General features: G+C 39.2%; 1 pseudogene; it reads left to right on the forward strand.

Moving 5' to 3' along the window:
- The first annotated feature begins 502 nt into the window (after window positions 1-502).
- LOC144244749 (10 kDa heat shock protein, mitochondrial pseudogene) lies at window positions 503-935 on the forward strand (annotated as a pseudogene).
- The last annotated feature ends 14246 nt before the right edge of the window (window positions 936-15181 follow it).

Here is a 15181-nt window from a genome sequence, read left to right on the forward strand (position 1 = left end):
GTGCCAGAGATGGCATGATGAGTTCTCTGAACCTTACACACAATCCAAAGAGAACTTCCATATTAGATCACTCATATAGTTAAACAGTATAATTTATCAGCTTACAAGCCTGATTGAACATACCCTGCAATTGGGAAGTGAATAAGACTTTACCAATAAGCTTTGCTATAAGGAATGTTGCTAAACCCAGATATGTCTTTCAACAATTCCATCTTTTCCAAAGTCTAGACCTATCCCCAAGTCATACACTCAAAGGTATGAGCTTAAGGGACAAAACAAGTACTCTCAATAAAACTGAAGTTGATGAAGCTGCAAAACTTATCATAATTCCTATATCATATATGAAAGTTAAATCAAGAGGGATCAAAGACCTAAATGTAAGAGTTTAAAATATAAAACTTTTAGATGAAAACATAGATGTAAATCTGTGTGACCTTAAATAAATCATGTTTGGCAGCAGCAGCAGCTCCAGAGCAGAGTAGAAACTGTGGTGGCCATAGTCATGGCAGGACAAGTGGTTAGAAAGTTTCTTCCCCTCTTTGACCGAGTTTTAGTTGAAAGGAGTGCAGCTCAAACTGTAACCGAAGGAGGCATTATGCTTCCAGAAAAATCTCAAGGAAAAGTTTTGTAAGCAACCGTAGTAGCTGTTGGATCAGGCTCTAAAGGAAAGGGTGGAGAAATTCAGCCAGTTGGTGTGAAAGTTGGAGATAAAGTTCTTCTCCCAGAATACGGAGGCACCAAAGTAGTTCTAGATGACAAGGATTATTTCTTATTTAGAGATGGTGACATTCTCGGAAACTATGTAGACTGAAATAAATCATTATTGAAATGGCATGAAGTGAAGCTGCCCATTCCAGTGAAGTTGTGAAATCTTTCATCATGTAAATAATTTTCATGTCTCTCTTTTATAATAAACTAACAATATCCAAACTAAAAAAAAATCATGTTTACTTAGATATGATACCTAACGTACAAGCAACCAAAAAAAAAATAATAAAGTGGACTTCATCATAATATCACAATTACATAAAAGTTTTGCTTCAAAAGACACTATTAAGGAAATAAAAAGACAATAAGCAGAATGGTAGGAAATATTTGCAAATATCATATAAAGGAAGTCTTAAAACTCAACAATAAAAGGACAAAAACATTTAATGGGCAAAAGATTTGAATAAATAATTCATCCAGAAAATGATAAACAAATGGCCAATCAGCATATGAAAAGACATTCAACATCGTTAGTCATCAGGGAAATGTAAAAGAATAGCTCAATGAGGTGCCTTTTCACACTCACTAGGAGAGCTATAATCAAAAAGACAATAACAAGTGTTAAGGAGGATGTGGACAAATGAGAATCTTCATACTTTGCTGATAGGAGTGTAAATTAGTGCAGCCACTTTAGAAAAAAAAAAGGTCAAGAATACCTAAAAACTTAACCATAAAGCTATCCTATGATCCACAATTCTACTTTAAAGTGCATAACCCAAAATAAATGAAAACACACATCTATGCAAAAAATTGTACATGAATTTTCATAGCAGCCTTAATATAATAGAGAGAGGAAATAATTCTTTATCAACTGATGAATGGATAAACAAAATATGATATGGTATGGCATATCTATACTACAATGTCATTTAGCTATAAAAAGGAATGAAGGACTGATTCGTGCTATAAAATAGATGAACTCTGAAAAATGTTATGCTACATGAAAAAGTCCATACACAAAAGGCCACATTTTGTATGAGTTCACTTATATGAAATGTACAAAATATCCAAATCCATAGATTCAGAAATCTGAGCAGTGATTGTCACAGAATGGTGAAGGATGAATAGGGAGTGACTGCTAATGGTTATTGGGTTTCATTATGGGCTTCATTATAGGATGATAAAATGTTCTGGAATTAAATAGTAGGGATGGTTGTAAAACATTATGAATATAGTAAAAATCACTGTCTTGTGCAATTTAAGAAAGGTGGTTATAATGGTGTGGGCATTATATATTTTCTTAAATTCCAACTGAGGGAAATTTTATAAAATATCTAATTAGTAATCTGGGAACTGTCAAGGACATCAAAAACAAAAAAAGCCTGAGAAGCTTTCTCTCTTGCCACACCAAGAAGAGCCTTGAGACAGGAGTACTAAATGTAATATTTGTTTTGGATGAGACCTGGGAACAGAAAAAGACATTATCCAGAAACCAAGGATATATGAATAGAGTATGGACTTTAATATTGGTTCATTAATTGTAACAAATGCACCATACTAATGCAAGATGTTGACAACAGACAACATATATGTGAAATGTAGAATAATTCTCTGGACTATCTTTGAAATAATTATGTAAATATAAAGTTGTTCTGAAATAAAAATATTAATTAAGAGAAAAATTTGATCAGAAAATTATATGCAAAAATGTCCTAACATGGTTACCTTCAAAGAAGGTTGTTAGACAAGGGTTGAAAGGACACTTACCAATAAAGAATCTCTCCAAATCTATTTTTTTAATTGTCTGTCATTTGAATGTATAAACTGTGCAAACAATCAAATGATACAGAAAATGTTGTTCATGGACCCTTGTCTGGAAAAAGGATACAATAATGTTAATGGAGACAGGAGATCACATTTACAATATACCTAATTAATATATACCCACTAAGTCAAGAACTCATAGAAGTCAATAAGAAAAAGGAATTTGAGAGGAAAAAAGTGCAAGGATGTATGGTCACTATGAAGCACTTGCTCTTTGTAATCTCTCTACTCTGTACCTGCTGCAGATCTCTCTACCTAAGTGGTCCTCCCACCTTCTGCTTTTGTCACATTGAAACCTACACAGCACACAGACTCCCCCCATTCCCCTACTATTCCTCTGGCAGGTGAAGAACAAAGAATACCAGGCTTCCTCCCTAGCAGTGGAAATCATACCATAGCCACTGCAAAACCCAAACCAACCATCAGTAAGAATAGGGGGCAATTAGGTAAGTACTGGAAGAGATCAAGAGGCAGCCAGTGAAAAGAAAATGGTTAGAATCTAACCATGAGGGCTTCATAATTTATACCCACACATTCTTGTCCTTTTATAATGTGCTGCTTGGGCAACATCTGCATGAATCCCAACAGCATTATATTGAATTTTCTTGTTTTTTAAATAATCCAAATAAACACTGATAACTTTAAATATATAGACTTGTTTTCTAAAGTAACTCAGTCTTAGGGGAAAAGTCTGAGGAGAAGGAGGAGCAGAGAAAAACATTTCTTTTGGAGCACCTGGTTGGCTCAGTCAGCAAAGCATGCAACTCTTGACCTCAGGGTTGTGAGTTCCAGACCCATGTTAGGTATGTAGAGATTAGTTAAAAAATTTTTTTAAAAAATAAGGGCGCCTAGGTGGCTCAGTCGGTTAAGTGTCCAACTTCAGCTCAGGTCATGTTCTCACAGTTTGTGGGGCTCTGGGGGTTCGATCCCTACATTGGGCTCTCTGCTGACGGCTAGCTCAGAACCTGGAACCTGCTTCGCATTCTGTATCTCCTTCTCTCTCTGACCCTCCCTTGCTCAGGCTGTCTCTCTCTCTCTCTCTCTCTCTCTCTCTCTCTCTCTCTCTCTCTCCCTCTCTCAGAAATAAATAAAAAGAAATTTAAAAAATTGTTTCAAGTTTGTTTTGAAATCAGATTTCTATTTTGAGTTTGTTCTGTTGCGAAATTATAGAAAAGTGAATGGTAGATTGTAATGGTTTTGACCAATATAAATTGTTTTGTTCCTGAATTTGAGGCAACTATAAAAATCCTATCCAAGCTTGAAAATAATATATGCTGTTACTTGGATAAAAAGTCCCTTGAAGGGGGTTAAAAAGAAAACACTTTAAAATAAAACAAATATGACTATAGTACAGACCAAGGTATAAAATCAACAAAATCAGGCTAATTTTTAAATATAAAAGAACATATTATGAGGTTTTATTTGTGTGACCATTAGACAATCCCCAGTCTATCTTTTCTGCCATTAGGAGGACTTTTGTGGAAGAAGTTTTTTAAACATGACATTTGGTTTAAATAAAAAGCATTTTCGTTAGTGTGAAAATTCATACCCACTAAAATATTTGTGAAATTTTTATCCCAAAGTATCAGAACTTAAACAAATACAAAAGAAAAAAAGCATTATAAAATAAGATATAAAAAATTAGGGGTGCCTGGTAGGCTCTGTCAATTAAGCATCCACCAGCTAAGGTCATGATCTCACAGTTAATGAGGTCAAGCCCTGAATGGGGCTCTCTGCTGCCAGCTAGGAGCTCTGAGTCTGGAGCCTGCTTCAGATTCTGTCTCCCTCTCTCTCTGCTCCTTCCCCACTCACACTCTGTCTCTGTCTCTCTCAAAAATAATCATTTAAAAAAAGATGCAAACAATTTGAGATAAAGGTAAAATGATTTAGTATCTTAGACATTTGTGGAATGTGGACGATATTTGAAATGATATTGCAGAGAGACTAAAATCCTTTTTATGATAAAATTTAAAATTCAGAAGCAAAAATTCAAGACACCAAAACTATTAAGACTACATGATTTGAAGTCTGCATTCTGTGTGAGCAGCTATTTTAATTAGTTAATTATTTTAATAAACACATATTCTGCTTACTATGTATCAGGTATTTTTCCAGGTACTTTACCATTAACCTAAATAATCATATGAGTTGTTTCCTATTTCCATCCCTCTTACATTTTTGGAAACTGATGTCCAGAGAGGTCTAGAATCACACCCAAAGTCACATGCAGTTCACAAGTGTTTGAACCTAGATTCAAGCCCAGCAGTCTGGTCACTCTACCTCTGCTCTTAACCACTTCCCTATAGTGCAGCAACTTCTATGGGTAAGGATTCTTCATTATAATTTTTAATTCACAGAAGGTTTTTATAAATCTATATATTCAAACCTAAAGCCCTAGCAGAAAGCTGGGTGAAAAGACAAAACAGAACACATACTTGCTGTACAAAAGCCCAGGACAGTCCCTATAGGCTCATTCCTCAAGGCGCTGGGTGGCAGCCTTTCACTACAGGTACAATCTATTCACAGCAAATCTGACCTGTGATTTTTTTGCTGTAGGCTCCCTCCCCCAATCTGGGGAACAGCATTCTTGGAAATTCCCCAGGACCAGCCCTAGAAGAGGCTGAGCAGGGGAAGGAAGTGCCTATCCCTCTTGAGATTACTCAAACAGGTCACAAGCAACAAAAAAGACACTCTTCCAACCACAGCTTTTGCACACATTCTCATTATATCTAGGCTTTGGGTAAGAACACCCTAGATGGTCAGCAAACTACACCAAATCTCATCTACTGCCTGTATATTTTTTACATCATTGGGAGGGACTCAGAAAGACAATTTTGTGACAGGTGAAAATTATATAAAGTTCAAGTTTCAGTGTCTATAAAGTATACTTAGAATAGAGCTGAATAGAAAGACCCAGTCTTTCCTTCCTGAATGGGAAAAAAATCCAGTTTTCCACTCCTATGTGTTTCTCCTTTACTCTCACACCGCTACCATATTCACACAGAATACTTCACTTCTGATCCTTCTGTAACCAAATTTGTGGGGTGTGTTCTCCACACCAAGTAATTCTTCATGACACCAGCTGGGTGTTGTACAATTTAACTCAACTCTGATACTATCCTACCTGGAGGTAGTGTCTGTCATATCCTACAGTTAAGGGCTCAGTCCCAGAAGACTGCTGTCACCCATTTCAGATGCCAGTTGCAAGGAACAGGGCCACAGGTTACCCACAACTTCTGTTTGGCATGGCTCAAATCAGAAGTTCCTATGACCTGCTGTGTCTTTTGCTTTAATTAATGTGCTGGAGTGGCTCAAAGAACTCAGGGAAATGTTTACAGTTGACCCTTGAACAACACAAATTTGAACTGCATTCGTCCACTTATATGTGGATTTTTTTCAATAAACATATTGGAAAAAATTGTAGAGATTTGTGACAATTTGAAAAAACTTTAATGTGAGACATGTAGATTAGAAATACTGAAAAAAATTGAGAAAACATTAAGTGTTAGTGTAAGAATATAGTATATAATACATGTAACATACAAAATAGGTGTGAATCAAGTTATTTTATCAGTAAGGCTTCTGGTCAACAGCAGGCTATTAGTAGTTAAGTTTTGGAAGAGTTAAAAGTTATACATAGAGGCACCTGGGTGGTTTAGTCAGTTGAGCATCCAACTTCTGCTCAGGTCATGATCTCACAGATCATGGATTCAAGCCTCACACTGTTCTCTCTGCTGTCAGCACAGAGCTTCCTTCAGATCTTCTGTCCCTCTCTTTTTGCCCCTTCCCAGCTTGTTCTCTCTCTCTCTCTCTCTCTCAAAAATAAACAAATATTAAAATAGTTATATGGGGGGGCACGTGGGTGGCTCAGTCAGGTAAGCATTCGACTTCAGCTCAGGTCATGATCTCTCTTGTGAGTTCAAGCCCTGTGTGAGGCTCTGTGCTGACAGCTCAGAGCCTGGAGCCTGCTTCAGATTCTGTGTCTCTCCCTCTCTCTGTCCCTCCCCTGCTCTCACTCTGTCTCTCTCAAAACTAAAAAACAAACATTTTTTAAACAAAAAAAGATATATAGGGGCACCTGGGTGGCTCAGTTGGTTAAGTGTACGACTTCAGCTCAGGTCATGATCTCACAGTTTGTGGTTCGAGCCCCACAACGGGCTCTATGTTCACAGCTCAGAGCCTGGAGCCTGCTTCAGATTCTGTGTCTCCCCTTCTCTCTGTCCCTCCCCTGCTCATGCTCTGTCTCTCTCTGTTTCTCAATAATAAATAAATGTTAAAAAAATTAAGGAGTCAGCAGCCCTAATCCCCATATTGTTCAGGGTCAACTGTACTTATACCAGATGAGGAGATGTATAGGCCAAAGTCTGGGAGAGTCCTAAGAGCAAGAGCATTTGTCCCATGGAGTTGGGGTGTATTATTCTCTAAGTACATGGAAGTGTTCACCAATCTGGAAGCTCTAGGAGTGCCAGACTTTGGGGATTTTTGTGGAAACTTCATTAGGGAGGCATAATAAATTATTAATTCCATAATTAATTCCACCTCTCTAGAGAAGTGAACAATTCTAACCTTCTAATCATGGCTTCATCTTTCCGGTGGTCAGTTCCCATTCAGGAGACATCCAGAAATCCACCCAGAGTTGCCTCATTAGAACAAAAGATGCTCTTAAGGTTCTTATCACTTAGGAATTTATAAGGATTTTAAGAGCCCTATGTGAGGGATGGGGTCAAAGACCAACTATTAAAACAAGAGTTGCTCCTAGTGTTCTTATTAAAAAATAACAAGGGAGTTCTGTGACAGGGTCTATGAGTGATATATTCCTTTATTGAAGTATAGTTGATATATATTTTTTTCTATTATCTCACAACAGCCATGCCCTTTGTTTATATATTTATCTATGGCTACATCTTCACAGTTGATGTAGTTAAACTTGATGGGTTTCAGGTCACATTACTCCAAAATACGGCATGTTGGAATATTGAATAATTTAAGCTGATGGAGTTTGAGAAAATAGCATAAGAAAAAAAATCACTTTGCTCCACCCCCTTCTTTGAATTAGGACATAAAATCCTCATGTGAGAGGTACCCTCCCTATACCTGGAGGGAAGGTGCATCCTTACTTCCAAAGACAAATGGATGCCAAGAATCGAAACAAACAGATCTTGCTAAATTTCTCCTAGTTTACTATAACCTCATACTCTGACCTATTATATTCTTCCACAATTGCCCACCCTTCATCAAATCTTGGAAAAAATAATTATCTCTGTTTCTTTGGGTCTTCATTTCTTTATTAAGGCTCCCATGTTACATAAAATTTATATTAAATAAATTTAAATGATTTTCTCCTATAAACCTGCCTTTAGAATTTTAATTTTCAGGGGCACCTAGGTGGCTCAGTCAGTTAAACACCCAACTTCCACCCAGGTCATGACCTCATGGTTTGTGAGTTTGAACTGGGCTCACTGCTGTCAGTGCAGAACCAGCTTCTGATCATCTTTCTGCCTCTAGCTCTCTGCCCTTCCCCCCCCCACTCTCTCTCTCTCTCTCTCTCATTCTCTCTCTCTCTCAAAAATAAATAAAACATTTAAAAATAAAATAAGAAAAAAATAACTTTAATTTTCAGATCCAGACAGAGACTCTTGGGGGGTCAAGGAAAACTTTTTCTTCCCCTACAACAGAAAATGAAGTATAAAAATGGAGCCATTCGGGGCGCCTGGGTGGCTTAGTCGGTTAAGCGTCCGACTTNTCTGTCCAATGGTCCTAAAGCTGCTGGCTTGATAGAATGGTAAAACAAGCCCTGAAACACTCAGGTAGAGTTCTAGGTAGTGGCAATATCTTAGAGGGCTGGGGTTAGGTTTTTCAGTAAGATGTATATGCTGTGAATCAACATTCAATATATGGTACAGTTTCTCTGATAGTCAGGATTCATGGGTCCAGGAATTAGAGGGTAGAAATGGGAGCAACTGTGTGTGGCCTGGGGTGACCTATCCTAATTACCAATGTGAAATTGGACTACTAACCACAAGAGAGGAAAGAAGATCATGTCTGGACTACAGGATATCCCTTAGGACATCTCTTAGTATTGCTATACCTTATAATTAAAAAAGAAAAAAAGAAAAACTATGACAACCAGGAAAGATTACTAATGGTTCAGACTCTTTAGAAATGAAGGTTTAGCCACCACAGAAGTTAAAGAACCACAACTTGAAGAGGTGTTTGCTGAAGGCAAAGGGGATATAGAATGAGTAATTGATGAAGGTAGTTATAAATATCAGTTATAACCATGTGATACTTACCATGTGATAGTTAGGAAGGCTATAATAGTGATAAGTATTTTCTCTTCTTATATGTTTGTGTGGGTGTATGGTTGTTTGTTTTATTTAGGTATCATTAATTTTTTTTTAATGTTTTATTTATTTCTGAGAGAGAGACAGCATGAGCAGGGGAGGGTCAGAGAGAGAGACACAGAAATTGAAACAGGCTCCAGGCTCTGAGCTAGCTGTCAGCACAGAGCCCGATGTGGGGCACGAACCCAGGAACCATGCATGAGATCATAACCTGAGCCAAAGTCGTACACTTAACCGACTGAGCCACCCAGGTGCCTCTATTACCTTTTTATCACAGTATTTCAGTTGCATGAGACCAAGGAAAAAAGTGAACATTGCCCAAAGACTTTGTATCCTTTCCTAGGAAAAGGGTTAATGAGTTTTTGTGTTTTTTGCTTGTTTGTTTATGTTTGTTTATTTTTGAGAGAGAGAGAGATAGCATGAGTAGGGGAGGGGCAGAGAGAGACAGAGACACAGAAATGAAGTGGAGCTCCAGACTCTGAACTGTCAGCACAGAGCCAGAAGGGAGGCCTGGGAGGAGGGGGCTGGAACTCATAAGCTGTGAGATCAGGACCTGAGCCAAAATCTGACACTTTACCAATTGAGCCACCCAGGTGCCCCAATGAGTTTTTACTTTTACCCAAAGTAGCTATATTATGTTACACACAAGTAGGACATTGTTAATATCTTTATTTGGAGATTAAGAATGGTTTAAAGAGATCTATATCAGTGTCAAGTTGACAAGAGGTGGAGTTATGATGGTAATTTTATGTGCCAACTTCGCTGGGCACCGGTGCTCATATCTGGTCAAACATAAGCCTAGATGCAACTGTGAAGGTGTTTTTCTTGGAGGAAATCAACATCTAATTTGACCTTTGATAAGTGGATTAACCTCCTTAATGTGGGTGGGTCTCATCCAATCAGTTGAAGGTCTTGAGAGGAACAGATCAGGTCTCCTAAGGAAGAGGGAATTCTGTCATCAGGCTGTTTTTGAACTAAAGTACATAACTCTTTTGTATCTCCAGTCTACCAGCCTAACCTGCAGATTTTGGACTTGCCAACCTCCATAATCACAAGTCAACTTCTTAAAATAAATCTCTCTGTCCTTAATGAACTGGCCCTTTAGAGGAAAGGTTTACAGATCTGTATCCTAGTCACTTGGCTTACATCACAAAAGTTGTCAGATTCCTGGTCAGATTAGTGGGATTTAAAATCTTTCTCACTGGATTGATTACTTAAAATGGCAGAGAAGTAGGGAGCTCCGTACGTTGCACTCGCCCCCGTATCTCTCACGGAAAAGTACTGAAGCCATAGGAAACCTTACAGAACCCAAAAGATTGGGAGTAAAAAAGACGCAGAATCCACTGAAAAAGGCTTCTAACGTGAGTGCGAACTGGGGAAGATAAAATCAGGCTGGGATCAGAGACTCCAGGGATGGGGGCGATCCCCCTCTGCGGGGAGTGAGAGGGGAAAAAGAGAAAGTCTGAAACCGCTCAAGACATGGTCCCTGTCGCTGGGAAACAGAAAAACCTCCGCTCCGGGCACAGAGGGACCTTGCGAGCTAAATCTCTGCACTCCAGGTCCCCACGCACCGACCACTTCTTGGTGCTCCTGGCTGGCTAGACCCTCAGAGGAGCTGGGCATCTCTGCGCCATTGTGCTCCTCGCTGGCTGGAGTCCTGGAGGAGCCGCGTGTGCCCATACCGGGCTTCTGCGCTCCTGGCTGACGGAACTCTAGAGGGAAGACTAAGAGCTTAAAAACTGGGAGATTTGCCCGTGAGTTCGTGTTTCGGGTGACGTGACACAGAGGGACCTGTTTTTTCTCTCTCCAGCAAGCCCAGCACGCCCCGCAGGCAAACCCCCGCCCATGCTCCCGAACATGACCAGAGGAGAAGGGAGCAGCGATTCTGGCTCCACTCCCAGGGCTAGGCAAGAGGCTTGGAATTGCCCTGAGGGGATTGCCTGCTAGGTTGTGTCTACGCAATTTCAGTGGGGCTAGCGGACTGAGATTTAGAAACTAGGCCTGGCCTGGGTTAAAGAGCACAACCCACTTTGACTGTGCACCCAGACAGGGGAGTTTACATACCCAAAAAAGCAAGGTACAGCGCTTGGTTCAAGAAGGGACTGGAGTGCAGCCACTCTTCTCCCCACAACCGCCATGGCAGAACTCCCTCCTGAAGCATTGGATCCCACCACGCCCATCCCTCCTTGAGAGCTGCCTTCCCCTCCCTTTCCCCCTCCCCCCAACATTGACCTGATTAACTCTGGTCACTGGCTTGCTTAAACAGTCACATTTAGTCCATTCTGTAGATGTAAATTCTACACCTACCGACCTTTTCATCTCTGTCTCTCTGGAGTAATTAGACTATATAGTTTCTCTGGATAACACCAGCATCATTCTCTTACCTATCCATCCATACTCAGCCATTAGCTATTTGAAGAAAGCTTCTTATCCCTTCTGCCTGTTCATTCTATTTCCAATTTTGCCTCATCCCCGCCCTGTCTTCTCTCTCTTTCTCTATGATCTCCAACAAGCACTGCATACACCCGGCTATTTAATTGTAGCTGGGAAATCCGGTTATATGCTTTAAACCATTCTTTGTCCATCGGTTTTCTCCTTTTCTTTTTTCTTTTTGACCTTTTTATGTATTTTTTTTAATTTTCTATTAATTTTCAAAGACTTGTTATGCTCTCTGCACCTGTGAGCACTGCTGTACCCAAGAAGGCTCTTTGAGTGTCCAGGGCCTATCCTTTCAGAGAGTTTTTTTTGTTGTTGAATGGTATCTCTTGGTCTCTCTTGTTGAGATCTTGGTTATTTTATTTGCCTACTCGTAGTGATATTTGGGACTCTCCACCATGTGTACTTTGGCTTGTTTCTTGAGGTAGCCCTGGAGAAGAAAACAGACAGACAAACACACAGGGAGCAGAGGCACACAAATGCACAGACAAATCCAACTAACCTGCAAACCAAGAGGTGGAGAGTCCCAAATATCACTACAAGAGACCAAGAGATACCATTCAAAAAAAAAAACTCTCTGAAAGGATAGGCCCTGGGCACTCAAAGAGCCTTCTGGATACAGCAGTGCTCACAGGTGCAGAGAGCATAACTAGTCTTTGAATCTAACAAAAGCCAGAAAGCTAATTAAAATGATGAAACAAAAGAGCTCTCCTCCAAAGAAATTCCAAGAAGAATTGACAGCTAATGAAATACTCAAAACAGATATAAGCAGCATAACTGAACAAGATTTTAGAACAATAATCATAAAATTAATAGCTGGGCTTGAGAAAAGCATAGGGGACATCAAAGAAACTATGGCTACAGACAACATGGAGAATAAGAAGAGGCATGATGAATTTTAAAATACGATAAATGAGATACATAATAAATTAGAGGCTTCCAATGCACGGATTGAAGAGGCAGAAAAGAGAATAAGTGATTTAGAATACACCATTATCGAAAAAGAGGAAACTGAGAAAAAAAGAGACACAATGATCCAGGTACATGAAAGAAGAGTTCAAGAGCTCAGCGATACAGTCAAACGCAACAATATCCGTATCATAGGAATTGCAGAAGAGGAAGAGAGAGGGAAAGGTGCTGAGGGAGTCCTGGAACAAATTATAGCAGAGAACTTCCCCAACCTGGGGAAGGAAGTAAACGTTGAAATACAAGAGGCTCAGAGGGCTCCCCTCAGACGTAATTTGAATTGAACTTTGGCACAGCATATCATAGCAAAAATGGCAAAATACAAGGACAAAGAGAATTTTGAAAGCAGCTAGAGAGAAAAGGACTATAACATACAAAGGGACACCTATCAGAGTGGTGACAGACCTACCTACTGAAACTTGGCAGGNTGTGGCAAGGAACAAAGACCAGACACACCACCACAAACATGAACGCTACAAAGGACACAAAGTCTCTAAACCCATATATTTCAATAATAACACTGAATGTAAATGGGCTGAATGTTCCAATCAAAAGACATAGGATAGCAGAATGGATAAAAAAACAAAATCCATCTATATGCTGTCTACAAGAAACGCATTTTAGACTGGAAGATACCTTCAGATTAAAAGTAAGGGGATGGAGAAATATATATCATGCTACAGGAAATCAAAAGAAAGCCGGAGTAGCTATACTTATATCAGACAAACTGGACTTTAAATTAAAGACAATCACAAGAGATGAAGAAGGGCACTACATAATAATTACAGGGTCCATCCATCAGGAAGAACTAACAATCATAAATGTCTACGCACCGAATATGGGAGCACCTAAATATCTAAAACAATTAATCACAAACAGAAACAAGCTTATAAGATAAGAGTGTGCTAATTGCAGGGGCTTTAATAGTCCGCTTTCAGCAATGGATAGGTCAACCAGACAGAAAATCACTAAAGAAATAATGGACTTGAAAGACACATTGGACCAGATGGATCTGACAGGTATATTTAGAACTCTACATCCTGAGGCCAGGGAATTTACTTTCTTCTCAAGTGTGCATGGCACATTCTCCAAGATAGATCACATACTGAGACATAAAGCAGCCCTCAATAAATATAAAAGAATTGAGATCGTACCATGCACACTCTCAGATCATAATGCTTTGAAACTTGAAATCAATCCCAGGAAGAACTCTGGAAAACCTCCAAAAATATGGAGGCTAAAGAACACCCTACTAAAGAATGAATGGGCCAATCAGGCAATTAGAGAAGAAATTTAAAAATATATGGAAACAAATGAATGAAAAGACAACAATCCAAAATCTCTGGCATGCGGCAAAGGCAGTCTTAAGAGGAAAGTACATTGCACTCCAGGCCTATTACAAGAGATTAGAAAAAGTGCAAGTCCAGAATCTAACAGCTCACCTAAAGGAAATAGAGGTAGAGCAACAAGAGCTCCCCATACCCAGCAGAAGAGAAATAGTAAAAATCAGAGCAGAAATAAAAAACATAGAGACCAAAGAAACAACTGAAAAGATCGATGAAACCAATACTTGGGTTTTTGAAAAAATAAACAAAATTGACAAACCTCTAGCCAGGCTTCTNGAAAAGACAACAATCCAAAATCTCTGGCATGCGGCAAAGGCAGTCTTAAGAGGAAAGTACATTGCACTCCAGGCCTATTNTCTCCTCAAGCTATTTCAAAAAATAGTAATTGAAGGAAAAGTCTCAGACTCATTTTATGAAGCCAGCATCACTCTGATTCCCAAGCCAGACAGAGATCCAGCAAAAAAAAGAGAACTGCAGGCCAACATCCTTGATGAAGNCAAAGCTGTCATCATCAAGACAGTATGGTATTGGCACAAAAACAGACACATAGACCAATAGAAGAGAATTGAGAACTTAGAGCTTGACCCAAAGGTATACAGCCAACTAATTTTGACAAAGCAGGAAAGAACATCCAATGGAAAAAAGACAGCCTCTTTAACAGATGGTGNTTAAAATGTCCTTACTACCCAACACGATCTACACATTCATTGCATTCCAATCAAAATTCCACTAGCATACTTCTCAAAACTAGAACTATCCTAAAATTTGTATGGAACCACAAAAGACCCCAAAGAGCCAAAGTAATACTGAAGAAGAAAACCAAAACGGAGGTATCACCATCCCAGACTTTAGCTTCTACTACAAAGCTGTCATCATCAAGACAGTATGGTATTGGCACAAAAACAGACACATAGACCAATAGAAGAGAATTGAGAACTTAGAGCTTGACCCAAAGGTATACAGCCAACTAATTTTGACAAAGCAGGAAAGAACATCCAATGGAAAAAAGACAGCCTCTTTAACAGATGGTGTTGGGAGAACTGGACAGCAACATGCAGAAGATTGAAACTAGATCAATTTCTCACACCATACACAAAAATAAATTCAAAATGGACAAAGGACCTGAACATGAGACAAGGAACCATCAAAACCCTAGAAGAAAAATCAGGAAACAACCTCCTTGACCTCAAATGCAGCAACTTCTTAGTTGACACATCCCCAAAAGCAAGGGAAACAAGAGCAAAATTAAACCATTGGGACCTCATCAAGATTAAAAGTTTCTGCACGGCAAAGGAAACAATCCACAAAACTAATAGGCAACCAACGGAATGGGAAAGGATAGTTGCAAATGACATATCAGACAAAGAGTTAATACCCAAAATCTATAAGGAACTCACCAAACTACACGCCCGAAAAACAAACAACCCAGTGAAGAAATGGGCAGAAGATATGAACAGACACTTCTCCAAAGAGGACATCCAGATGGCCAACAGACACATGAAACGATGCTCAGCATCATTCCTCATCAGGGAAATACATATCAAAACCACACTAAGA

The sequence above is a fragment of the Crocuta crocuta genome, unplaced genomic scaffold (genome assembly GCF_008692635.1).
Source record: "Crocuta crocuta isolate KB4526 unplaced genomic scaffold, BGI_CrCroc_1.0 scaffold208, whole genome shotgun sequence".
Lineage (NCBI taxonomy): Eukaryota > Metazoa > Chordata > Mammalia > Carnivora > Hyaenidae > Crocuta > Crocuta crocuta.